Source organism: Strix aluco, chromosome 3 (assembly GCF_031877795.1).
Source record: "Strix aluco isolate bStrAlu1 chromosome 3, bStrAlu1.hap1, whole genome shotgun sequence".
Classification (NCBI taxonomy): domain Eukaryota; kingdom Metazoa; phylum Chordata; class Aves; order Strigiformes; family Strigidae; genus Strix; species Strix aluco.
The window spans coordinates 103,705,360-103,732,387 of record NC_133933.1 but is presented as its reverse complement, the minus strand read 5'-3'; positions in this window follow the sequence as shown (position 1 = coordinate 103,732,387).

The following is a 27,028-nucleotide window of genomic DNA, read 5'->3' as shown; positions in this document are numbered from 1 at the left end:
GAGCTCTTAAGTATTTCTGGCCCTTTATGTTAGAAATTTACTTCAAATGTACAGGAAAACTGAAATTGTCATTTTAATAATTTGATTGTAATACTTTGGACTTTATGAAAATAGCAGGGTTCCAAAAGCTGTGATAAAATCGGGTTAAATGTGAACACTGGTTTCAAACACATATACACTTGCATGTGCATCTACTAGTAACCAGGTATTAATAAGAATCATGGAGGAATAATATAAGTCAGGCAACAAAAAAAGTTATAATTAATCTTTTGCTTGATTGTACTACTTGCACAATAGGAAAATAATAGGAATTATTATCCATAATTAGTTTTATATAAGAAACTATTGCCAAAACCTCTCATAGGTCTCTGCTAGAATTTCCATTCAAGACTCTCTCTTTAGTGGTGGACCATTAATATGGATCACAGCCATAACATCACATGTGTTCCTCATCTTTTCACTTCCCCAGTGTTTTCCTAGATAGGACTATTTTCACCAACAGTCATGGGGTACTTTTTGATCAGTGTCTCTGCTCTTCACCACAGGGCACCATTTCTATTACCATTTATTTCTTTGTTTACACATGGCAACTTTCAGATATGGATCTTCCAAGCCTTCTGTAGGACAGTCAGTCTTCTTTCTGGCCTGTACCCCATAGCTTTCCAACTGCATTCACTGAGGAACACTTCCCAGGCCCACAGCCTCTCTGTAGCCTATACAGTAGCTATGTCTTACCGAGGCTGAGCCCAGACTGGCTGCTGTCATCAGCTGAGATGAAAGATTTGACCGATGGAAAACTTGTGGTGCCTTTAAACATATTCAAAGTGGAGGTTGTGCCACCTGTTACATACATAGGAAAGCTAGATGTAACACTTGCTTCTTCTGCAGATAGGGTTCTTCATATCTTCTAAAGATTTGTAGGAATTCAACAAGTTTAATTCTAAAACAATGACATAGTTGAGCATCTTCTATAGGAGGATTCTATGTTTTTTGTCACAAGAGTATGAGATTTTAGTCAGCTGAGTAACAAGTAGCTACTTTTTGGTAAGGAAACTCTCTGGAGTACAGGTTGTGTCAGTTGTGGGTTCTATCATCCTCTTGGATCCAAAGAATCTTTGCCATATTTACTTCATATCTGGATGACTGTCACCTCAGAATGAACTTTTCCCATTTGAAGACTGGTTTGGTGGTTTTACTTATATGTGTATGTACTCAATGCTGCTCACACCTGCCTCTCTTTCACACACATTGTACTTCCCTGGTGCTATTTTTTGTGCATATAATATTGTGTTTCATCTCAGAGGTCATTGGTGGGAACTGACATGCCCTGCAGTGGCTCTTGTATTGCCCTTTCCCAGTCAAATCCATTCTTTGGACCCTGTTTTTAAGTCCTCAGCAGCTCTATATGTCCATTTCCTCACATTTTTGTTCACTTTACTTCTCTGTTGTGGATGTTAGTTAGCTAACATAATTCCTGTTCTTCTCCTGAAACATAAGAGAGGCAGCAGCAATTGAAAGGCATTTTCTGTTCACTTCACTCTGCTGTAGTGCTACTCAGCAGTTGTCCCAACACTGACAAGGCATTCAGAGCTTCAGGAACTAAGTAAGACAGAAAGTAAAATGGTCTTGTCTCTTCCAAGTGGACAACCCCAATATCAGTAAATTTTGAAGGTAAGTATGCAGAAAAATCTTTCTATTGGCTTCAACAGGGGCCACAATTTTACATTCTTTGCTTTCAGTCAGATCTTCAATATGATTGTCATAACCCATTTGGAAAATAACGTGTATAATGCACTTACACTGGTCATCAGAATGGTTAAGGGCTGTTTTCCTCTTAAGTCAATATTTTGAGGCTTTTATAAACTGAAAATTATTGCTTGCGTGGATGACCTTTCTTCAGGCATGTTTTCAATGCCAAGGTTATTTCTTTTCTTTGACTGAAGGAGGGGTTTGATAAAATTAAATGTTTCTGGTTTTGAGCTATCTAAGTGGGAAAGAAATGACAGTTTGATGTTTTGGAAAAAACGTTGAGATGCTTATTTGCACTGAGTGCTGCAAAATGACTTAATTTTATCTTCAAATTTGTCACTCACAGAAGAGTAATTACATTTTAAAGAAAAGCTGTTTAAGGAAAAAACTTTTTACTTGAAAATGGCATAAAGGGCAAGATGGAACAGATCCCTCCATTTCCAAAAGAAACCAGATATGTTTTTAGTGGCATTTAAATGCATTTGTATGTATATGCTTGCAAATAAGTTCTTTGTATTATATACTGGTTTGTTGTCAATTACTCCGTTGTACAACTTTGCAGCTACTCAATGTATATAGAAGACAGAGCTAAAAGGAAAAAAATAATTGTACTTGCGGTTATTTCATTTTTCTTGTAATAACTTGTCCTTTGTTGCATATAACTATACTATGCCTAAAACATTCAGGTTGAAATTGCCTGATCCATTCCCAGAGCATAATCTAGCTCCTGTCCTAAATGAAGTAAGAATCCAGTGACAATTAAGATCATGTAATTATGTAGTATATCATCTTATAAAGACTATTATAACAAATTATTAAGGATATCAATTATAACAGCTATCTCTGCTCTAACATTTCCTAATTTCTGAGTTTTCTACTCTGTAGTCCTATCATTCTTTTACAATTCTGTTACAATTTCTTGTGTTTAATCTGACTATACATTGGAATTACAAAGCTGATATAAATTTTCTTTAGACTGCTTCTTTGTATAGCAGTTTTTTAGTTCATAGTAGTCCTTGAGGTATACAAAACTTGAAAAAGTTGTCTGGAACCATGTAGTAAATCACTTCACCTAAAAATTCTCTTATGGTACTATTGTAAGTGCATGATAAGAATGACAGTAAAGTCAGAAATAGTTTGGATAATATAGTTTTAAAATTTCAGCTTTGCACTGTTTGTATGTGTCACTAAGCATCTCATCTTTCCCTGTTTGAAGTTCCTAATTCCACTTCCTATGACCAATCTACATCACATTTTTTTTCAAGCTTCCTATTTTTACTGGAATAATACTTTAATCCTGTCTGAATTCTTCAAAGTTCTTTCTTCTCTTTAGAACTCCTTTAAAATTATGCATTTTTCTATCTCTGCCACTGTGACATATCTTTCTATCTGAAACTTACTTTCAAGTGATAAAATCATGGTACTGAAATTCCACCCCATTAAAGTCAATGGAAGATTTGCCATTCCGTTCAGTGACTACACTGGATTAATCTGTAATGTATGCAAATGAAAATAAGAAACTTCATGAGATTTTTGGAAACCTTCTTTCATGTTGCCTAATGTCATCTATCTCCATCCCAAGTCATGTCTAGTTTGCCAAGCTAAGACTAGCACAGATTTAATGCTAAGTATATAATGGATTTCAAGTTCCTGAGAAGTAGTCTTGCTTAATTCTGCCAGTAAAGTACGTTATCCATATGCTGTACATGAGTTTTATAAAGATATGAAATGACTGTTCCATACATAATACGTGTTCCTTACAAATGTAAAACTCCACATTTAAATGCAGAACTTCACTGAGAGAAAACCAAGTTCTGACTCTGATTTTGATCACTCAGTTTTTTCTACTGAAATGACTTTGATAAGAGTGAATTGCTTTTCTTTGAGGGAAATATAATTTTCTGTGGTACGCTTTGACTTCGAAACAGTGGAAACAACAAAGGACTATAAAAAGAATCATTTTAGTCTACCAAAGGACCGTATTCAGCAAAGCAACTAATCACAAGCTGACATCAAAAAAAAAAGTGGGCAAACATATATAAAGTCTGGTATGCTCACAAATACTTTGGTGACCCAGGGGCACAGTGAATATGCCTATGTTAATTTATACACTAAAGTTATAATGGCCAAAGAAAATATCCCATGATGGGAGTTATTAGTGCACCACTGTTGCAATGGAAAGTTAACAACAAACTTACATCTTTGATAATAACCATGAAGTATGCAGTTAGTCTCCAGTTTTGATCTGTGTTAAAATCAAGAAATTCTCACGGGAGAAAATTCTGAGTAATTTTTCTGGTACCCATCTGTCAAAGGTACTACTGCACTGTTCAGAAAAAGATGATCACTTCTATGTAAACTACATTAGCCACTTTGTAATCACTTATATTCCCATTTCTTTCTTTTTTTTTTTTTCCATGCAACAAATACATATGAAATATTGTGATAGCTGGTTTTAAGTTTCATATTTTCTACATGATCATTATCTGTGCTTTTAAATTGTCTCCAAGTTTTATTGAGTTACAGCTATCAAAACATTTTGATACAATTAGGACTCACTATAATAAACTGTTTAAAGGGAATAAACCTAATACCAGGTTTAAGTTAGGCAGAATTTTCTGTAATTAAGAGGTGGAGGTATTTTGTTGGTATGATTCTCACCTTATTTTCCTTGGAAAACTCATGCTTTTTCTTTAGAAAGAATTTGTTAGTCAAGTGAAACTCTCATTAATGTCAATAAATCAATAGTGTTTAAGAAACACTGAATAGGTTCTTAAAATGTCTTAAAGAAACACAGGTCTGCTGCTGACAGAGAGGTTCAACTGTTTTCCCTCCAGCTGAGCTTAAAGGCAGTCAAGAAATACAGGTTCTCTAGTTCCTGTGAGGTCTTCTGATACTGCCAGACTGAATCCTGTTGAAATACTTGAATGCATAGGAGGGCTATTAAAACAGTTTTGTTTTACTGAGCTGCCATTAGCAAAGTCCTTCTGAGGTGAAGCAAAGCACAATCAACTTCAGTCCCACCCAAGCAAAATATACCAGTAAACATACCATGTAATCACCAGCATGGAAGTGTCTGCATTAAAAGGTAGGTTTTCAGTTCATATCTTTGGACTTTAACTCGTCTTTCAGAAGAGGAAGAAGGGTGGACAAAAATCATAGAAATTCAGGACTATGACTAATTTTTGTGTCACTTTAATAAAATTGTCTATGATGTGACTTTAGACAGTTTATGTGGAATATTTGGGAACCACTAGATCTTTCTGTATTTCATCAGATGAATTCTCTTTAAATGCAATGAATTGCTGATCCTCTTCACTCACTCTTTTGCCCGAGTGAAATCTGTGTGTATTTTAAGGTATACAGCATTTCAGAACCTCTTAACCTGAGAAAGAAGAAAGCTGTGGATCAAAACCATGAATCCTATAATTAAATCATGACAAAGCTCTACTAAGAACATGAGTTTAAAGCAGGTTAAGGTAAGGAGGGAGTATTCATACCATACAATATTTAGGCATCTAATCTAGCAGCCTGGATTCTGTGTACAGCCAGAACACAAAGCAGGATGTAAACTACTGCCTGTGTCCTTTAGTGGCCTAGGTCCTAACTTCAGCTGTGTAATATAGGTGGTGATACTGCTGCAAAGCATTAAGCAGTCTTAACTACAAGTACTATGGCCACTTCCACAAGTAATATTTTGAAGGTATTAGAATAAGCAGAGTTAAAAATATCAGAATGGGTAGTCCACTAAATTTTGCACACCAGTTATGAGGGGAGGCTGGGGCTTTTTAAATCTATATTATTACTGCAAAGATTTTACTTTTCTGTGTCAACTTTAAAAACTACTAAAATAATGGGAAACTTCCCATTTAACTTTTCAAGTGTCCTTTTTTTTCCTCTAGTCCTTCTGATAGACAATCATGCCACCTGTTCAATAATAAGGTTAGCCAGACATGGCTAACAGATCTCCAAAAGAAAAGAGAATCCACTTAGAATTTTCATGTAAGATCTATATAATCAGATGAAAACAGAAAAAGTAGTAAAAAAATCCCTGATCTTAGAAGTTGATACGTAGAGTACCAGGAAATTCTTTGGCAATTTTAATTCAGATTCTAGAGTAAACAGGATCCTCTACAGCCACATGAAAAGCAGAGCTGAGGACTAAGAGGTTAAGCTTTCAACATTTTCTCACACTGTTTCACTGTGTGGTATTAACTGCAGATAAAACTACACTGTTTTTACTGGCATACCAGATATCATAGGTGTTCTGGTAAGATAAACACAAAAATTTATATTCTACTATACGATAGAAGCTATACTAAATAACATTATTGATGGAGATATTTAGGAATAACAAATGCATTTAGGATAAGATTTCCAACATCAAAAATAAGTGGAAGTTCAATGAAGAATGGGATTTGTAAGTCTTAGAAGATAATACTGAGCATTGTGGAACTTGTAATGGTATTTTAATAGGAATCTGTTAATCATTCCCAGTCATCTTAGTTCTGAGATTTCTATAATAGTATGTCTCTGAAGTTATCTGCATTTTTTCATGATGTTTTATCTTTCTTCTTAACTCCTCCATCTACACACAAAAATCTTTATTTACACATTTCCCATGGAGCTGGGTCAGTGCTGCATGCTATGCCTCTTCTTCATGCTGCTAAGTAATTGTAGTTTTAAAAATGTTTACTTTTGTGGGGGTGGTAGTGAAATCTATAGTTAAAGGTTTCTTTTTAGTAGGTATTCTCTTGCTTTGTAGCAAGGGTAATAACAGTTTGAGGATCTCAATATCTTGCAATTCAATTTCAAGCTTTTTTGTTTGAACTATAATCCTTAGTAACTTCAATCCACAAACAATAATAAAAAAGTCCTACTGATTGCTAAATTCATAATCCATCAACACCTGCATTAATGGATCGGATAACAGGATCATTCATTTGCAAATGCGTATGAGCAGGGACCGTTGCCTGCTGGTGGAAAGTTGTTTTTAGCCCTAAAAACAAGGATAGGGTTTAGAAGAACTGGCTTCTGGTCATTTCAGTGGACTTTGTAAGGTAATGGGGGTTTCATGTAAATGTCTGTTATTGGAGACTAGTTTAAGCTGTTACAATCAAGCCTGTCCATTTGAGGTAACAAAGAACTATATGCCACAACAGACAACAAAATGAAAACTGAGTCACAAGTGAGTTCTAGTCACATCGTCATGATATCAGACCAAATAAAGCAGTAGACCCAGGAGGATATATTTTGAATCTTAGTGCAGCTGTGCTGAGTTCATATTTGACATGTTATTGTGCAAAAACTTGCTGAGCCCTTCTAGGACATGGCAATAGAAGAACATTATCTCATTATGGTATACATCAGCTTCAGCCTCAGTTCATTGTCTGTGTTCATGCACATAGACTGAGGCTGCTCAGAGTGACAACTTGTACTAGCATTAACAAGTTTGTTACTGGGGAAAATGGAAGAGAGAAGAGAGAGGAAATGAGAACTCATGTACTGAGGAAATGCATGCTGCTCTTTGAAAAAGAGGATTCATGTGAAAGTTTCAGACAAATCTGGGTCTGTAGTGGAACAGATTTTTTAAATTCACCTGATCTTATTTTATCCACCAGGAGAATAAGTGTATTCTAGCAAGGCAAAAGAATAAATTCTTTGTGGTAAAATTAAAAGCCAGTTATAAAATAGAACCATAAAAGCAAGAAAATGCAAATTGAGATCTCAATGAGATTGACACCAGGTATACTCTAGTCCCAGTTGTACTCTAGTCCCAGTTGTTTCTTAGGCATTACCTGAGGCTCCTCTCAGTTATGAGAGTCAAGGACCAAACCAGTACCACTTCTTGAAAGTAATGTCATTCAGAGAGAACTCCAGCCCAGGTTCCTTTCAGTTTTAGTGGGGATAATTTTATGCACACGAGCAAAAACAATTTTCCAAACAAATTTCCCAAGAACCTTCTCTTTTCCTTTCTCCTCTAAATTATTTGGGAAGAGCCTTATTTTCTTGAGATTGGTTACCTGAAAAATGCAAATAAAATATTGTTTAAACTTTTTAGGGATGGTTTGTCTTTTGACATCTAAAGATTCTTTGACATGTTATTTTTTCATGCTAAGTTTATCTTCCTACTTACAATCATTATTGAATTACAATATCTTTTTCGTCCCAGTGTGATTTGCATTTATTATTCTTAAAATTAAATATCATTAAAAATAACCTGAATAACTTTGTGATAGTCTCATCATATCTGATCTCCTGCTGTTTTTCTAATGAAGATTGCGGAGGACCACTGATGACTGATGTGACATTTGGAGTGGTTTCTTTCAAACTATTTTCGAAGGTTCGAAAGGTTCAAGCTCCCACAGCCAGGTAGCTATTTAATCGTGTGGTGATTGATAGGCAAAGTAATTACTGAAAGAAACCAGACATCCTTTGGGGAACATGCAGCAAATTTGCTCTGTGGATTTACCTCACAAACCCATTGGAGCTGCTGCTACATGATAGGTTGTCCTGCATCATTTAACAAGAAAATTCTAAAATTTAGGCTAAAATGAGCTGGAAACTGCAGCAGGACACAGTAGCATAGAACCATAACAGATGTGTCTTTGCAGCTTTCCCTGTTTATGCATGACTGAAAAATGGTATATTTCTAAGAGATGCTGCAAATGGTCTGGATTTCATGTAGCCACAGGGTGTGATTTTTTTTTGGTGTTTGAAAGTTTAGAAATGCCTCTAAGAACATCCTTGTTCAATGGATATAGACCTGAAATGTGAAAATGCCATCTTTTTCACATTTGGCTTAAGTCCTGTTATTCAGTTTTTATAGGGTGTCTTTAATAGCTGAATTTAATTGAAGTACAAATAATGGGGATATACACATTCCCTTTTACTCTCTTTGTCCAAAAACTCTGTAAGCAGACAACAGTTTCACTTAACCCGAGACAGTTGCCCTTTGACAGGCAATTGTGTGTGAGAAACTCTGTCCCTGTTGTAGCTTTCACCTACCTGTCTATTTTTCAGTATAATAGATTAACAAGGACCTTATGTTTACATCCTGAAGTGCTGTTCATCTAAATAGGCAATAAAAAAGATCCCACACAGAAGAAGTTTACCTCTTTAAATACAGGTGATTTCAGATGTAACATCACAGCAGAATTTTGTCTTTTTTTCCCAAATATTTAGTAGATTAAATTCCAGGACCATACAAAATAGCAACAAGATAGTAAAGAAACAATGGTATATGCATTTTAGCAAAAAAGTAAGTAGTATTAATACTGACACTGCTTCTCTACTGTTGCCTGCACCTCGCCTACAGACAGTGCGTTCCTTGTTCCCCTTCTCCCTCTTCCCTGTAAATCCTTTTCTTCACATTTTCTGAAACATTTTTTCATCTTTTTTGTGTTCACTCTTCCACACACTGGTGGAGAGACCTTTTGGAAATATTTCTTTGTGAAGATTCAACAAATCTGAAAACCATGAGATAAACTGAGGAGATTAACATGGGACCTCATGATCAGTGACTGATAAAAAGTCAGAAAAATCACCAATTCCTTTTTGAGGGTGGCTCTTCATTTGTGATTTGGTATTTTATCTCTGGAAGTAATGTCACATCTTTCTGTATTTCTCTTTATACTTTTTATTTCTCTTCCTGAAGTTATTCTCCTTTTTTTTCCCATTTGTCCTTGCTATCTCACAATACTATTCCTTTTTTTCTTAAAACCACCATTCATATTTTTATGTGAAGGACATTTCTGTCTGGAAAGCACTGAAATGTGAATTCAATGATCTGAAAACCCATATAGCATATTAGAGAATATCTTATTTATTATATTGCAAATCTTTGAAACTAGAAGACTGCTCTTGATTTACTCAGAGGATAATTTCCTGAGCCTATTATTGCTCTTTCTCTTGATTTTCATATTTCATCCAGTATTTCTAATCAGTATAAACTTTGTCATATTTTCTTCCTCTGTTACCTGATATTTCTTCCTTTCAGTCTCTCTTTTCAACCCTTACCTCTTGTTCTCTGTCAGTAATAGCTTCCCTCCATTCTTCACGAGGCCATTTTCTCTCTCTTAAATATTGTCCAGCTTTTCTGGGTTTTTTATTTGCTTGTTTGTTTTTTTCAATTAAGCCTCTCATCTTTTACTTCAAAGCTGTTTTGGCATTTTAGAGACCTGTTCTTTGAGAAGCTTGATTTCTGAAAATGTTGATTCAGTTCAGGTGCTATATGGTAACCCTGACAAACACTTTAGATCAAGATGGACTCAAGAGTTGAACAGCTGAAGACTGAAGATCTGGTGCTCAGCAGAATATCTTACTGAAAGCCTGTTAATATTATTTTTTAGGCAGCGGCTCCTTTCAGACCTTGTTTAACAAGATGCATTAATTTAATTTATTTGGAATTTTTGTAGGAAATTAATATTAAATGAAGTACAATTTGGTAGTAAGTTTTCCAGTGGGATATGATTCAGGGCCTTAAAAGTGCAGCAACACATGGGTGTGTAGTGAAATATTTAAAATATACAATGACTTTTTAAGAGTATATGCCCTGAATATTAAAGACCTAATGTTTTAGCATTTGTCTAGCTGGCATCTAGTGGATGAATTGGCTTGAAACTGCAGCACAGGAACTGAAACCATTAAAATAACCAAGTCCCAGCAAATCAATTTAAATAATAGATTGATGGGCAACTAAAATCAGGATTGGCATTCTCTTCATTATGCTGACTTTTTATTTTATGGCTTTGTCAAATTACTCTTTTTATCACTTAGATAAATTTGTGGGTAGAAAAATGATCAGTAGTAAATGGGGACTAAGCTTAACAGTGGAGATCAGAAAAAATCCCATCTTGAATCTACTCTTGTGATGGAAAACAATACTGAATCAGTGGTGTCAGTAAGCTTACCTGCTCTTATTTGAAATTGCCAGTCAGATAATTTTTTTTTTTCTAGTTTATCCCTTTTCTATATTTTTCTTCCACTTCCCTGTCCGTTTACTGTGTTTCCTATGAGGTCATTATCACAAAATCACAGAATAGTTGAAGTTGGAAGGAGCCTCTGGAGACTGTCTAGCCCAACCTCCCTGTTCAGACAGGGTCATCTAGAGCAGCCTGCTCAGGGCTGTGTACAGTTGGGTTTTGAATATCTCTAAAGATGGAGACTCCACAGCCTCTCTGGACAACCTGTCCCAGTGGTCAGTCACCCTCACAGTGAAAAAGTGTTTTCTGATGTTCAGATGGCACCTCCTATGTTAATGCATGTGCCTATTGCCTCTGTTTCTATCACTGGGAATCCCTGAAAAGAGCCTGGTTCTGTCTTCTTTATACAGTCCTGTCAGATATTTATAAATTTTCATAAGATCCTTCTTGAGTCTTCTCTTCTGTAGGATAAGCAGTTCCAGTTCTCTCAGCCTCTTCTTATGACAGATGCTTCAATACCTTAATCACCTTCATGGCTTCATTTTCTTACCGGAATTTCTCCACTTTGTCTATGTATCTCCTGTACTGGGAAGCCCAAGTCTAGACACAGCACTCCAGATGTGTCTTACCAGGGCATAGCAGAGGGGAAGGATCACTTCCTCAGACCTGTTGGCAACATTTTTCCTAATGCATCACAGGAGGCTGTTGACTTTGTTGGCTGTTGGCTGGTGGATAAGGGAAGAGCAACTAATGTCATCTACCTGGACTTGTGCAAAGCTTTTGACACTGTCCCGCATGACATCCCTGTCTCTAAATTGAAGACACATGGATTTGGTGGATGGACCACTTGGTGGATAAGGAATTGGCTGGCTGGTCACACTCAAAGAGTTACAGTCAATGGCTCTAAGTCCAAGTGGAGAGCAATGACAAGTGGTGTTCCTCAGGGGTTGGTGTTGGGACCAGTGTTGTTTAACATCTTTGTTGGTCACATGGACATGGGATTGGGTGTGCCCTTGGAAAGTTTGCCGATGACACCAAGCTGTGTGATGCAGTTGATATATTGGAAGAAAGGCATGTCATCCAGATGGACCTTGACAGGCTTGAGAGGTGGGCCCATGCAAACCTCATGAAGTTCAACAAGGCCAAGTACAAGGTCCTGCATATGGGTTGTGGCAATCGCATGCCACATATAGGCTGGGTGAAGAATATATTGAGAGCAGCTCTGCAGAGGACTTGGGGGTACTGGTGGATGGAAACCTGACTATGAGTCAGCAATGTGGACTTGCAGCCCGGAAAGCCAAACGTATCCTGGGCTGCATGAAGAGAAGTATGGCCAACAGGTCGAGGAGGGGATTCTTCTCCACTACTCTGCTCTCGTAAGTCCCCATTTGGAGTACTCTGGGGGCGCCAGCATAAGGACATGGACCTGCTCAAGCAGGTCCAGAGGAGGGCCACAAAGATGATGGAGGCCTGGAACACCTTCCTTATGAGGACAGATTGAGAGAGTTGGGGTTGTTCAGCCTAGAGAAGAGAAGGCTCCGGGGAGACCTTATAGCGGCCTTCCAGTACTTAAAGGTGTCCTACAGGAAAGATGGGGCGGGACTCTTTATCAGGGAGTGTAGTGATAGGAGGAGGGGTAATGGTTTTAAATGGAAAGAGGGTAGATTCAGATTAGATATAAGGAAGAAATTCTTTACTGTGAAGGTGGTGAGGCACTGGAACAGGTTGCCCAGAGAAGTTGTGGATGCCACCTCCCTGGAAGTGTTCAAGGCCAGGTTGGATGGGGCTTTGAGCAACCTGGTCTAGTGGAAGGTGTCCCTGCCCGTGGCAGGGGGGTTGGAACTAGATGATCTTTAAGGTCCCTTCCAACCCAAATCATTCTGTGATTCTCTGATTCTCTGCCACAAGAACACATTACTTGTTCATCCTCAATGTTTGTCCACTAGAACTGGCAAACTTTGTTCTGCAAAGATATCATCCAGCCAATCAGTCCCCATAATGTAGTGGTGCCTATTCTTCCCCAGGTGTAGGATTTAGTGTTTCCCTTTCTTCAACTTCATGAGATTTCTGCTGTCCTGTTTTTTCAGCCTGTCAAGATGCCTCTGAATGATGGCACACCCATCTAGTGTGTCAACACTCCTCCTAGTTTTCTATCATCTAGAAACTTGGTGAGGGAGGACTTGTCCCACCATCCGGGTCATCAAGGATGGTGTTAAACAATATTGGCCTCAGTATCAACCACTGTAGTACTCCACTAGTGGCTCACCCCCAGATGGACTTCATGTTGCTGATCAAAACTCTTTAAGCTTGCCAGTTCCATCAGTTGTCAGTCCACCTCACTGTCTACTTATCTAGCCCATACTTCTCAGTTTTTCTACTTTTTAGAAGTATGTTATTTATACTGTCATGTAAAATGTTACCATTAGGGTTTTGTATTTTAAAGTTTATGTAATTTGTGAGGAACAAATTATATCAGATTTATAAAGAGATAAGTTTCCTCAAAATTTGACCATGTTTCCTCACTTGATATATAATTCATATGATACATATACAGTTTGTCTTAAACTATTATGTATACAGAAATACCAACAAAGGTAGATCTAAGCAGGATATGGCAGTCTGGCTGCAATGAAATTCTTTGACCTTCAGAAACTTAGATGAAAAGAGATACAAAGGGACTATGTGACCCACAAGAGCAATCAGAAAGCCAATACATAGATCTGAAGTGATGTTTTTCACAACACAAACAATAGACATAAAGCCAAAGTCAAAACTTCAAGACCATGTAAAGATATATATTAAATTAGAAAACAAAGTAATCAATCAGCTAAACACTGTGTCAATAGCTGTAGAGGCATATACATTTCTCAGTTTTCAGAAAGTTCACACTATCCAAGAATGAAATGTTTGTCATTCAGTAGGAACAACATAATGACCTTGGATCTATCTTGGAACACAAATGCATTTCCCCAACTGATTTTTGTTTTTAACATCTGACCTCAATTATTACTAGGTTTTGAATAAATCAGTCCCTGTGTGGCCCATGTGATTCTCTGACCTCTTGATTAACTGACTACACAGAAATATCACACTTTAAAAAGCAACACATAATAACTCAAAATTGTCTGTTTTCTTTTGATTTAGTTTCACAATTTATATGCAGTTTCAAGCATAATAAGCTGTGTTACTCCTTCACAAACAAATTTAAGTAGGAATTTAGATCTTCAGTTGTAAACGCTGTCAAATATTTTGAAAGAAAATGGTGAACCTGTCAGTTAAGCACACTGTGTAATCCTTTGTACTGCCAGAAATGTACTAGAGTATCTGAATAACAGACTTAGCTGAAATATTCAATATGCAGAAAAATTGTCACAAATTCAGATAATTACAGCTGCAAGTTTCTATAGACATTTGGTTTAGGTAACTAAATAATAGCAATATCCAAATCTGGCTTTTCATTACAAGTACAGGAAAGTTTACAAAAATGCTATGGATGTCACATTAAATGAAGGCACAAAGCATTCATGTGTTAAAGGTCCACCCTTCTCTGTATAAATGGACATGGGAATTATTCTGTTTTCTCATTGTGAATGTGGAGGCTTAGCCTGTGCCAGGGATTAAAGTTTCTGAAGAATTAAAACTGATCAAACGTATAATGGATGTCTCATGTGAGCTAAATGAAAATAATATACTAGAAGAACTCAGTGATGTGTTTGATTAAATTGGTTGCATTAAGGACATACTTCACATTTGTTTAAACCCTGAAGTAACCCCATTTATCACTCTAGCTGGGAAAATTCTATTGGTAGTGAGAGAGTGTGTTCTGCAGAAACTGTAATGCAAGCTGAATTTATAAGTTATTAAGTCAGTTAGTGAACCACCTGGCTGACTGCAGTCAAAGGTGGCTGATGTGGGTAGGAAAGAGGAAGAGGAGATTGTCTGAGAGTATGCCAGGAAATAAATAAATTTTGTAATGACTCAGTAAGAACACCTTCATATTTCTAGAAGAAATAAGTAGAACACTGGCAGTAAAAGCTCAATCTTCTAAATTCATGCATTTTGGCCAATATGTATTCTCAGAAAAAATAACTTTCACATAATATGTCCTTTAATGAATGTTATTCCCTGTGGTTACCTTAAATCCAGCAGGGATGTTTCATGAGCACCTACAAAATGAAAGGAAACAGAAGTCAGGCACAAAACCAAACCTGGACAGCTAAAGAAGGAAGGAACTTCAGTCCAAGAATACAATCCCCAGGTCCCTTGCCCAGCTCATATTCAGTTTTTTAAGTGTTTTAGTTTTCAGTGACAAATTTTCAGAGGTGTTCAGTAGTACGTTTTTGCTTCTATTAGCACCAGTTTATTAGTCAGAGACTATACCATATTTTGGAAGCAGGGGCAGGAACTGTGACACAATGATCTAACCATTTGCCTACAGAATCATTTAATCTCTTCTTTCTTCACCATGTCCACATTCCCCAGACCATTGTCCTATTAGAGTGTGGGTCACATATCAATTGACTATTAATAGTTCGGTGTGTTCAGTGCCGGGATCAAAAAAGAAGCGTGTTGCGCTACTACCCCTTTCACCTACACTTTATGAGAAAAGCATGCCTTTTACACACATTTCAAGTTAGCTTTTCAAGTTAGTGTGACTACATCTTGGTAACCCTGAGAAAGTATGTAAAAAAAAAACCAAACCAAACAAACCAACAAAAACCCCCAAACCCCTACATCATCAGGTAATTTTACTTTTCGACCCCAGCATGTTTTCAAATTTGCATTACATTTGGTAAATTAGTGCAGACTAAGCATTTTTCATAGGTGAAGCTGGCACTGCTATCAAACTGCGGTAAGAACTAAAAACTGAGAGAAATAGTTTTCTAAAATCCCTCCTGTAACTTGAGAAAGCTCTTGTTTGAAAACTGGTAGCTGATTTCAGGGCAAAATTAAAAGCAATCTGAGAGTGTTCATGTGATAAAGAACATTAAGAAACAATTTAAAAAGATGCTGCTGATTGTGTTTTGCTGTTATTTCAGAATGGGAGATGAGATCTGAGAACTGTCTGGGTGAAATTCTCCCCTCCAGATCTCTGGGTTATTGCTGCAGTCAGTGCTCCTTCCATCTACATGGCGTAAGAAGGCAATCTTAGTATCTTGGAAATGCCTTCTAGAAATGCTAGAAATCCCAGGCTTCAATACCTTTAGTGCTAGAGCACTAAAGTTAGTGAATAAAGTTTTTTTTTAAGACTTAAGTCTGAACTCGAGACGATATTAAACTTTCTGTGTAAAATTACCCAGTGTTCCCTAGGCAGCGTATTCCATCTTGTTGACTACCTGTAGGTGCGGATTCACATGGAGCTTCATGATTTTTCAGCAGCTTCCTGATCCATGGGTTGGCACTTTGTGATCTATTTTAAGGCACCAATAGTCCCCGTGGTAGGGTACAGTATAGAATATGTGTAGTGTAGTACATAGTAAACAGGCAGTCATCAATCAAAGCGTTGATGTATACTTCTTAGGTTACCTGAAATACCTGAGGACAAGAATACACACTGTGAGGTTTGGTGCAGCACAGAGGGAGAACTGCTACAGTTATTAGCAGCACTGTGCCTTGTAGAAATACTCAGCTGACACCGGCAACAATAAAGCTGTGTTAGCAAAACTCCCACGTTAATAAACTCTAGTAATAAATCATATGAGAAAGAGATTAAGCCAAACAAAACATAAAACAAGTAAAGAATGTTGTGTCAGTGCCAGGGCCTTAAGATATTCAAGCTTTACAAATTTCTTCTACTGGCCTTTTGCAGTCATTGCAAGAACTGTCCACTTAATTCTGAAATCTCTGAGACCTCTGAGAATTAGAGCTTAACCCAGATCCCTTAAACTCAAACTGAATTAAATTTTCAGGAACATAACTTGCTTTAGGAACAAAAGTTATCTGTAAAAGGAGAAAGGACAGATGTAGGACATGTTTTCGTAGGACAGATTTCAGACAAAATTTCTTTAATAATTTTGGGCACATGCCTCAAGGGAAGATAAGACACATAAATGCTTTGGTTCAGGTTAACAGCTTTGTACCTCCAACTTCTTGTCACTGCCTTCTCCTCATTTATTTTCAGAGGTTATTTTCCCATGTGTTTTGCCAGTTTAAATAGTTCCTTTGTTTAAGCAGTTTATATCACTACGTTCCTACTCAGTCAGCCATACATTTGCATAAAATGCACAGTTGATGCTGGATATTACTATGTTGTAACTTGCTGTGATAACTCCCATTCCTGAAGTTCAAAAATCTGAAGAAGACTTTTACTGCAAAAATCCACTTTCTCTAAAAGCTGGAATATATCTCCAAATAATCCATTAAAATCTGTTGTAGTAGTCACTTATTTCTAGGAAAAGAAGACTTCAGTTTGCAAACACACCTCAGCTTCAAAAGTGTTTAAAGTAACAGATTCCAAAGCTATAGGAAGTAGTTAGTATATAACTGCTACAGTAGTACAAAAGCATAATTAACCTGAAAACCTTAGTCGTAAAAATTTTGCTCAGGATTTAACATGCAGTCAAGAAAGTAAGGTACAAAGTGAGAGGGTAAAATAGCCAAAAACTTTACAAGAATTGGAACTCCTGGTAAGAAACCACATGTACCTGGCAACACATGATGAAAGGGAGAGGTGACTACAACACAACTTAGTTATGCTGTAATTTTATTAACATGGCTGAGATCGATACCAAGCAGACTGAGCAGTCCCACTTCTTGTTCAGTCCAGTCTTCAGGACAGCTGCTCTCATTACTTCCTTGAGACTTTTTTATGTTTTAAGGAAAATATTTTCAACCATTCATGATCTGCTAGAAACATCAGAACTATATTTCTGATTTTGATCATCTCCAGCTGTTCAGATGCCAGACAACATCTGACTTGGTAATGCATCAATTATACTCTTTTCCTCTTCATCCAGCAAACCCAAATTATATTTTGTGAATACCTCAACCCACTTCTGTTCCAGCCAACTCTTGAACCCTTCCTTTTACTGAAATCGCTATGAATCCTTCTCTTCATATACAACTCCTGCAGTTACCACAGTATAATAAGTAGAAAATATGATATATTTTGTGGGTGATGGAAGGGAATAGACAGAATTTGAACAAGTTCTCATGGAAGAAACTAGGAAAATATTACATGAGTAATTAATGCACAATAATTTAACTGTGCACTTATATACAAAACACTCATCTACTTAAATATCAGTCCACCTCCACTGAATGGCAAACCTTTTGTTTCAATAAGGGCAAGAAGAATTCAGTAGAGCACAGCAAAAAAAAAGAAAAAAGGAAAAACAGCACACACTTTATAATAACAACTCAGCCAATTCAAACCAATTATGTCTCGAAAAAGTTTGTGCAAAGTTATCCTGAATTACATTTTCTATGGCAAATTATGTATTACAATTTTTGGTCTTCTACTACTCAAACTATTGCCTTTTCAAAAGATTCCCCTCATGAGATGATTAAGAAGGACCAAAGATTTACTCTACTTGTTGTATGTTTGCAAATAAAATTTACCTCATGCAGAGACTAAGAATTTGACTGGAAAATTGAAAGTTTCAGATTGTTTGAATAATTAAAAAGAGAGAATTATTCCATAAATTGTTTCCCAGCTGGTGTTAGCTGCTTGAAACAAAGAGAAGAAAACAAACAGAAAATAATAATTTGGGGGGTTCTAACACAAACATTTTGATAGGGCCTCCATTACTGTGACTGCATCACATATGTGACCTTATTCTGCCTTCATAATCATACAGAAGCAAAAGTACAATACATAATCCATGTTCTTATCAGCTATAAAACTTGATCCTCCATTTAGATTGACTCATTGATATGGGGAAGGTGTCTGAGGTTGGCTCAGTAATGTCACAGATCATAAAGTCTTTAAAAACTAAACGAACAATGATAAGTGAGATTCTTGTAAAATGAGTTTTATACACAAACAGGCAAGCAGCCTTTAAATCATAAGGAAACCAAAAAAACTTCTCTTCTGTTGACCAGAACAGCATTATAAAAGGTAATATTCAAGAAAGACCCCCAACTTCTGTCACTTTAGGTGCTACACAGATCAATAAGATAATAATTTTGTCATTCACATTTGGAATATATTGTTTAATATTTACTCCAATATGCTTGTAAAGCTAGGCAAAGTTTTTTCTTTCCTTAATGTGAAGATATTACTCATTGTTAGATTATCATCTTCCTTAATCAATATTTCAATTAATTCATGTCCAGACATCATTGCCTTCTTTATCAGATATCCAAAACTCAAGGCCCCAAGCATCTGAGATAAATCACATGTCTTTGAACTTTTACGTTATAGGATATCAGGTTCTGATATCTTTATCAGAGCAAAATGAACAACAGCTTGCTCAGCCACTGTACATAAATTGTTGCTGTGATTGGGGCAAAACAATGCAGATTTAAAAATTTTTGTTCAGTAGATTTGCATTTGAAAGTTTGAGGTTTTATAATGTGTGCTGCTTTATCCCTCTTGCTTCTATTCACCTTCTAGTTTAATTACCTCACATTTTTAGCTAAATCTATATTTTTATGGTGAATATTTTTTCTATATGTCTGATTTTAGAACTAAGGCAATTCCATATATTTGCAAATAAAATGTCCAGGGGAAAAAAACCTCACTTCCATGAAAAAAAATGTGTGGAAACAATGATTGTGAGTAATTTGTGAATATTTTTGAATATTGTGCTTGTCAGGCTTTTTTTTTTAATACATCTAAGGTGTATCTGAAGATATGACTGCAACAAATTTTAATGAACCCATGTGCAGTTTAGTGGATAAATCAGGTTTATGTTAGTTGTTTCATATTTGATACTGAAAAAATAAAAATGGTTCTGGCAACATATTATTCAACAGTGCCTGCAAAACTGACCAAGATCTTGAATTCAGTATTTAATGTGCACTGAATTCAATTCCACTTTGACAACTTGGCAAGGAGGATCCAAGCTTATTTACAAGCATGTCTATGTAAATCATAGTCGCTTCTTCAGATTGCAGCTAGTAGCCTATGGATTCCAGAAATATGGGGAGGAAAGTGGCCTAACTCAATGTGGTCTCCACACAGAAGTGCAAAAGCAATCATTGCTGACAAAATTCCATTATTATTCCTTTGTCACACAATGCAGTGTGAAGAGTAGCTGACCATAGGGTACAAACCAAGAACTGCAGGGCTCATGAAGCCTTCAGAAATCACCCAGTCCAGCTTCTTAAATGAGAGAGGATTAACTTGCCTGAGGTATCAAATGCAAATGACAGTTTAATTTATTTCCAATATTTCCAATGAAGATTTCAGCACCTTTTTACAGTGATGCCATATAGGATAGTGTCAAAGCCATTCAAAGGCTTTTGTTTCTCTCTATATAATATCTACTTCCTATTTCTTTCATGTCAAAGAATGAATTTAGACTCATCATGATCCAGAAGATCCTACATTTCTTTTTTTTCCGGCACTTCATTAACATTTAGTTTTCTATAAATGTTTTCTCATGGGTTTAAGGATACTTCAAGGCACTTGAAGTACACTGATATATCCAGAATTCCTCAAGGCATCTTTTCTGCCTTTTTCTTTTTTTGGCCCAGGGATACCTCGTCTTTCTTAGAGGCATTTTAAAGATAAACTTTAACACTTCAGACTGCTTTGGTTAGTTTATCAGACACATTCATCAGGGTCTCTGAACTTGCATGCTTCTACGCTATCTCAACATTTTTAAACTCTTCTTTCTGGTCTTTGCCCTAAATTTTTACTAAATTTTTTAATTAACTTAGTGAATTCGGTCACAGTTCACTTTTCCTAGAAAGATTAAACCAAAAAGAAAGTTCTTTGTATCATTCGTTACTTTATTTTTTATGCGTCTTTCCTTTCCTTATTCTCCTTTCTTAGTTCAAGTTTATTCTCAAACTTCTTATTACATTTTAGGTGTCTTGTAAATTGAAACACATTGTTTTCAGTCCTTCTGCTTTTATTCCTGCCTACTTGTAGTATTCATTTATATGATCGTTAATTATGTTATGTGCCAGCTTTTCCTTATACTTGTTTTATATGGATGATGTCTGCACTGTTACTTAAAAAATATTTATTATATACACATTGCTGTAGAGTAGTTAAGCAGAGTAGAATTTCCTAACTATTTCTGGTCCTGTAATGTGATGGTAACTCAGTTTTGCTTATTTTATTTTGCTTATAATGGTTGGATGAATTCCTAAACTTTATTTCTAATTAGAGTATAACATCTCAGAGGTGGATGACTTCTAGGCTCTAAATAATCTTTTGATTTAATCCAATCACAGAATCACAGAATCATCTAGGTTGGAAAAGACCTTGAAGTCCATCCAGTCCAACCATTAAACTAACATTGACAGTTCCCAACTACACCATATCCCTCAGCGCTATGTCGACCTTACTCTTAAACACCTCCAGGGATGGGGACTCCACCACTGCCCTGGGCAGCCCATTCCAACGCCTAACAACTCGTTCTGTAAAGAAATGCTTCCTAATATCTAGTCTAAACCTTTCCTGGCACAACTTGAGGCCATTACCTCGTGTCCTATCACTTATTACTTGGTTAAAGAGACTCATCCCCAGCTCTCTGCAACCTCCTTTCAGGTAGTTGTAGAGGGCGATGAGGTCTCCCCTCAGCCTCCTCTTCTCCAGACTAAACAACCCCAGTTCCCTCAGCAGCTCCTCGTACAACATGTGCTCCAGACCCTTCACCAGCTTCGTTGCCCTTCTCTGGACACGCTCGAGTAATTCAATGTCCCTTTTGTAGTGAGGGGCCCAAAACTGAACACAGTAATCGAGGTGCGGCCTCACCAGTGCCGAGTACAGGGGTAACATCACTTCCCTGTCCCTGCTGGCCACGCTATTTCTGATGCAAGCCAGGATGCCATTGGCCTTCTTGGCCACCTGGGCACACTGCTGGCTCATGTTCAGCCGGCTGTCAATCAACACCCCCAGGTCCCTCTCTGACTGGCAGCTCTCCAGCCACTCCTCTCCAGGCCTGTAGCGCTGCTGGGAGTTGTTGTGGCCCAAGTGCAGCACCTGGCATTTGGCCTTATTGAAACTCTACAGTTGGCCTTAGCCCATCGCTCCAGCCTGTCCAGATCTCTCTGCAGAGCCTCCCTACCCTCGAGCCGATCAACACTCCCACCCAACTTGGTGTCATCTGCAAACTTACTGAGGGTGCACTTCATCCCCTCGTCTAGATCATCAATAAAGATATTAAACAGGAGTGGCCCCAAAACCAAGCCCTGGGGGACACCACTCGTGACCGGCCGCCAGCTGGATTTAACTCCATTCACCACAACTCTTTGGGTCCGGTCATCCAGCCAGTTTTTTACACAGCAAAGCGTGTGCCCATCTGAGCCGCGAGCAGCCAGTTTTGTCAAGAGAATGCTGTGGGAAATGGTGTCAAAGGCCTTACTAAAGTCAAGGTAGACAACATCCACAGCCTTTCCCTCATCCAATAAGCAGGTTGCCCTGTCATAGAAGGAGATCAGGTTTGTCAAGCAGGACCTGCCTTTCATAAACCCATGCTGACTAGGCCTGATCCCCTGGTTGTCCATTATATGACTTCTAATGGCACTCGAGATGACCTGATCATCTGGTTGTCCCACATGTGTTGTGTGATGGTACTCAGGATGAGCTGCTCCATCAGCTTCCCGGGCATCGAAGTCAAGCTGACAGGCCTGTAATTTCCTGGATCATCCCTCCGACCCTTCTTATGTATGGATGTCACGTTGGCCAGTTTCCAATCTGTCGGGACCTCCCCGGTCAGCCAGGACTGCTGGTAAATGATGGAAAGCGGCTTGGTGAGCACCTCAGCCAGCTCCTTCAGCACCCTCGGGTGTATCCCATCTGGTCCCATAGACTTGTGTATGTCTATGTGATGCAGTAGGTCACTATCTCCTCCTGGAATGTGGGGAGGTCGTTCTCCCAGTCTCTGTCTTCTGGCTGAGGAGGCTGGATTCCCTCAAGACAACTAGTCTTGTTATTAAAGACTGAGGCAAAGAAGGCATTAAGCACCTCAGCCTTCTCCTCATCACTTGTTACCATGTTTCCTCCTGCATCTAGCAGGGGATGGAGGCTCTCTCTGGTCTTTCTTTTGCTGCTCACATACTTATAGAAACATTTCTTGTTTTCCTTGATTGCTGAATCCAGATTAATTTCCAGCTGGTCTTTAGACCTCCTGATTTCCGCCCTGCATAGCGTCACAGACTCTTTGTAATCATTGTGAGTCACTAGTCCCTTCTTCCAAAGGCCGTAAACTCTCCTTTTCTCCCTGACTTGCAGCCAAAGCTCTCTGTTTAGCCAGGGTGGTCTTCTCTGTCACCAGCTTCTCTTACAGCACCTGGGGACCACCTGCTCCTGTGCCATTAACACTTCCTTCTTAAAGAGTACCAAGCCTTCCTGGACCCCTACACCCTTCAGCACCATCTCCCAAGGGATCCTGTCAAACAGGTGCCCAAACAAGACAAAGTCAGGTCTTTGGAAGTCCAGGATGGCAGAACTAGCCTCTCCTGGCCTCTCTAAGAATAGAGAACTCTATTATTTCATGATCGCTGTGCCCTAGTCGGCCTCCAACAGCCACAACATCCACCAGTCCTTCTTTGTTCACAAAGAGGAGATCCAGAAGGGCACCTTCTCTGGTCGGTTCACTCACAAGCTGTGTCAGGAAGTTATCTGCCACACATTCCAGGAATCTCCGGGAATGTTAAAGTCTCCCACAAGAACAAGGGCAAGCAATTGTGAGATTTCACCTAAATGCCTATAGAATATTTCATCCACCTCTCTGTCCTGGCTGGGTGGCCTATAGTAGATTCCCACTACAACATCTGCTCTGTTGGCCTTCCCCCTGATTCTAACACAAAGACACTCCACCTTGTCTTCACTACACTTGTACTCAAAGCAATCATAAAAGTCCTTAACATACAGCGCCACCCCACCACCTCTCCCTCCTTGTCTATCCCTCCTAAAGAGCTTGTAGCCATCAACAGGCGCACTCCAGTCATGGGAGACATCCCACCATGTTTCTCTTATAGCTACTACATCATCATTTTCCTGTTACCTCACGGCTTCAAGCTCCTCCTGTTTGTTACCCATGCTGTGTGCATTGGTATACATGCACTTCAGATGGGTTGATGTTTTGCCCCCTTCCCCCTTCAAATCTAGTTTAAATCTCTGTCAATGAGCCCAGCTAACTCCTGCCCCAAGATCCTCTTCCCCCTCTGGGACAGGTGCATCCCATCTAATGCAAAAGGTCCGGTGTCCTGTACACTAACCCATGATTGAAAAATCTGAAGCCCTGATGGTAGCACCAGTCTTGGATCCACAAGTTCATCTCTTGAGTTCTCCTGTATTCTTCTTCATCCATCTCCCCAACTGAAGGCATGGAGGAGAACACAATTTGTGCCCCCGACCCCTTAATCAGTTTCCCCAAGGACTTGAAATCTCTCTTCATTGCTTTAGGACTTCTCCTGGTAATGTCATCACTACCTACCTGAAAAACCAAGAGAGGGTAGTAGTCCTTGGGTCTCACTGGAGTGGGGAGTTTTGCCTTGAGGTCCTTGACCCGGGCCCCAGGGAGGCAGCAGACTTCCCTATGAAGCGGGTCTGGTCTGCATATGGGGCCTTTGACATCCCTCAGAATGGAGTAACCCACTACAATGACTCTTCTGGACTTCTTTTTAGAACTGCTTTTAATACCTGGTCCAGAACGACCCGGCCTGGTGGACCTTGGTCTTCCTCCTTGTTTGTCTCATTTTCTTCCTCCTTCTTTTCATTCAAAAGTTCCAGGGCCCCGAATCTATTGTGAAGGGACACCATGGAGGGTGAGGGAGGTTGGAACCGGATTCTCCTGCCTCCATGAGCAGGGACCTGTTTCCAGCCTCCCCCATCTCTTAGGTCCCTTCCTTCTGCCTGGTAGCAAGAGGATGAGGGATCACCTGCCTCGTTTGGAGCCTCCATTTGCTCCTGTTGCTTCATGGGTGCCAAGGTGCTACTCCACCAATCAATTTCCCTTTCACACTCCCTAATACTTCTTAATCTTTTGACCTCTTCTTTGAGTTCTGCCACCAGGCTGAGCAGGTCATCCAGCTGATCGCAGCACAGACAGGTGTTGTCACTGCTGCCCTCCAGCAGGATTGACAGGCTCAGGCACTCCCTGCAGCCCGGGACCTGGACCGCTGCATGTTTGCGTGGCAGCTCTGTCTGGGTCGCCACGTTCTTTCTGGTGGTGGTTTTGACACAAGTGGAAACCATAGCTCAGTCTACTTGTGGAGGATGATAAGATGAAACTAGCTCAGAAGTTCTAGACCCAGGAGATGGTCTGTGCCCTGCCTGTGCAAACTGCCACGCAAACTGCTGTGCCTCACCCTTCTGACGTGCCACACCCTGTTTGCCCACCCTGTTGCCATGCTCCTGGTCACTCACGCTCCCTGGGGGCTGCTCTTGTACGTGAGGGGCGTTAGGCACCGTTACTCCAGTCTCCGCCCACCCCGAGTCCCCACTGTCCTCCTTCACAGCTCACTCTTCCCTCTCAGGGGGGAGGTGACTTGAGGCTGTCCCTCTTCCCTGGGCTTCTGCCTTCACATCTTGTGGTTTTGCCATGGGTCTTTGATGCTTTCAGAAGGGTCCCTGGCCATCATCCTCCTCTTCAGAGCCCCTCTCCTCAGCAACTGATTTAAAACAAAACCACAAAATGGTAATTGCAAACCATAGTTTAATGTGAACACTAGGAAAGGAAGAATGCTAGAAAGTTTGAGGAAGAGGTCTCTTCTTTTTATATGCAGCACATGTTGAGACAGTCATAATGATTTATTTGGTAAAACTAATGTGTTTTTATAAAGATCAGCAGTGGTTATAGAAGTTGCTAAAATATTGTAAGTTGTCTGCTAGCAAAATAATAGTAACAAGAGCATTCAACTTCTTAGGGGAACAAAGAATAGAATACAGTTATTAAAAATAGGAAAAGAGCCTCCAAATAAAGCTAGAAGGTCACATTTAATATCAGATTTAATGGAACATAAAACATTGAGATCAAAGGCTCAATGGTTATGAGAGCAAAATGAATATATTGGCATAAGTTTTACTCAAGTATTAGATTTGGTGTGATGGATTTTAAGGTAAGATAAAAAGTCAAGAATAAAATTAGAGATCTGAAATTGGTAATTAGGACCACGTTCTACTCTTGGGCTTCAACATGCAACTCATATGTGCAGCCAAATAAATAAAAATGTGGCTCTGCGTATTTGAATGGAAGGTGTATGTGATATTACAGCATAGAAAAATGGCAAAGTGTGCAAGAAAAGGTGAAGAAATGACAATTCCTCTCCTCTCCTCTCCTCTCCTCTCCTCTCCTCTCCTCTCCTCTCCTCTCCTCTCCTCTCCTCTCCTCTCCTCTCCTCTCCTCTCCTCTCCTCTCCTCTCCTCTCCTCTCCTCTCCTCTCCTCTCCTCTCCTCTCCTCTCCTCTCCTCTCCTCTCCTCTCCTCTCCTCTCCTCTCCTCTCCTCTCCTCTCCTCTCCTCTCCCTCTCCCTCTCCTCTCCCTCTCCTCTCCCTCTCCTCTCCCTCTCCTCTCCCTCTCCTCTCCCTCTCCTCTCCCTCTCCTCTCCTCTTCACAGTCACTTCAGCATGAAGGAAAGCAGTAAAGGTCCAAAGAGTTACATGTGTATAAATCCAAGACAATTCTTTGCAGCTGAATTCATGGTCATCCCTGAACTTTAAGTACTGAGACCAAAGGGCATATTTAGAAGTGAGAATTATAATATTGCAGGTTTTGGAATTTCCAAACAAGAACACAGTTCAATTCCTAAATTTTTTTCACACTAACCTAGAAGTTTTGTTGATTTTTTTTTTTTAATGAAAAATACAAATTAACAGAGGACAGGAACAAATATTCTTGTCTTAAGCTATGTGCCAACATCTTTCTGACTATCTTCACAAATAGTGAGTGGTCTGGAGTGCAGTTACTTTCCACACAACATCAGCATAATCACAAGTGTAAATTGAAGAGAAACACGCTGCTGAAAATGGGGACCATGATGGCAAATGGACAAGAATGTTATTAACAGACATTTAAATAATATTATTTATATTGTGTAAATATCCAAGTGCTTTTTGGTTGCTTACACATGTTTACATATGTCTGTTTATATGGACATGCTATGCTAGATTTAAACAGTCCTGGCAGAAGTGCAGCTGCAACAATAGGGGACTAAGCACAAGCTCTGAACTACACCCACCTCCTCTACACCCTCAGACAACAAGGTTCTAGCTCACCAGCTGCTCCAGGGCAG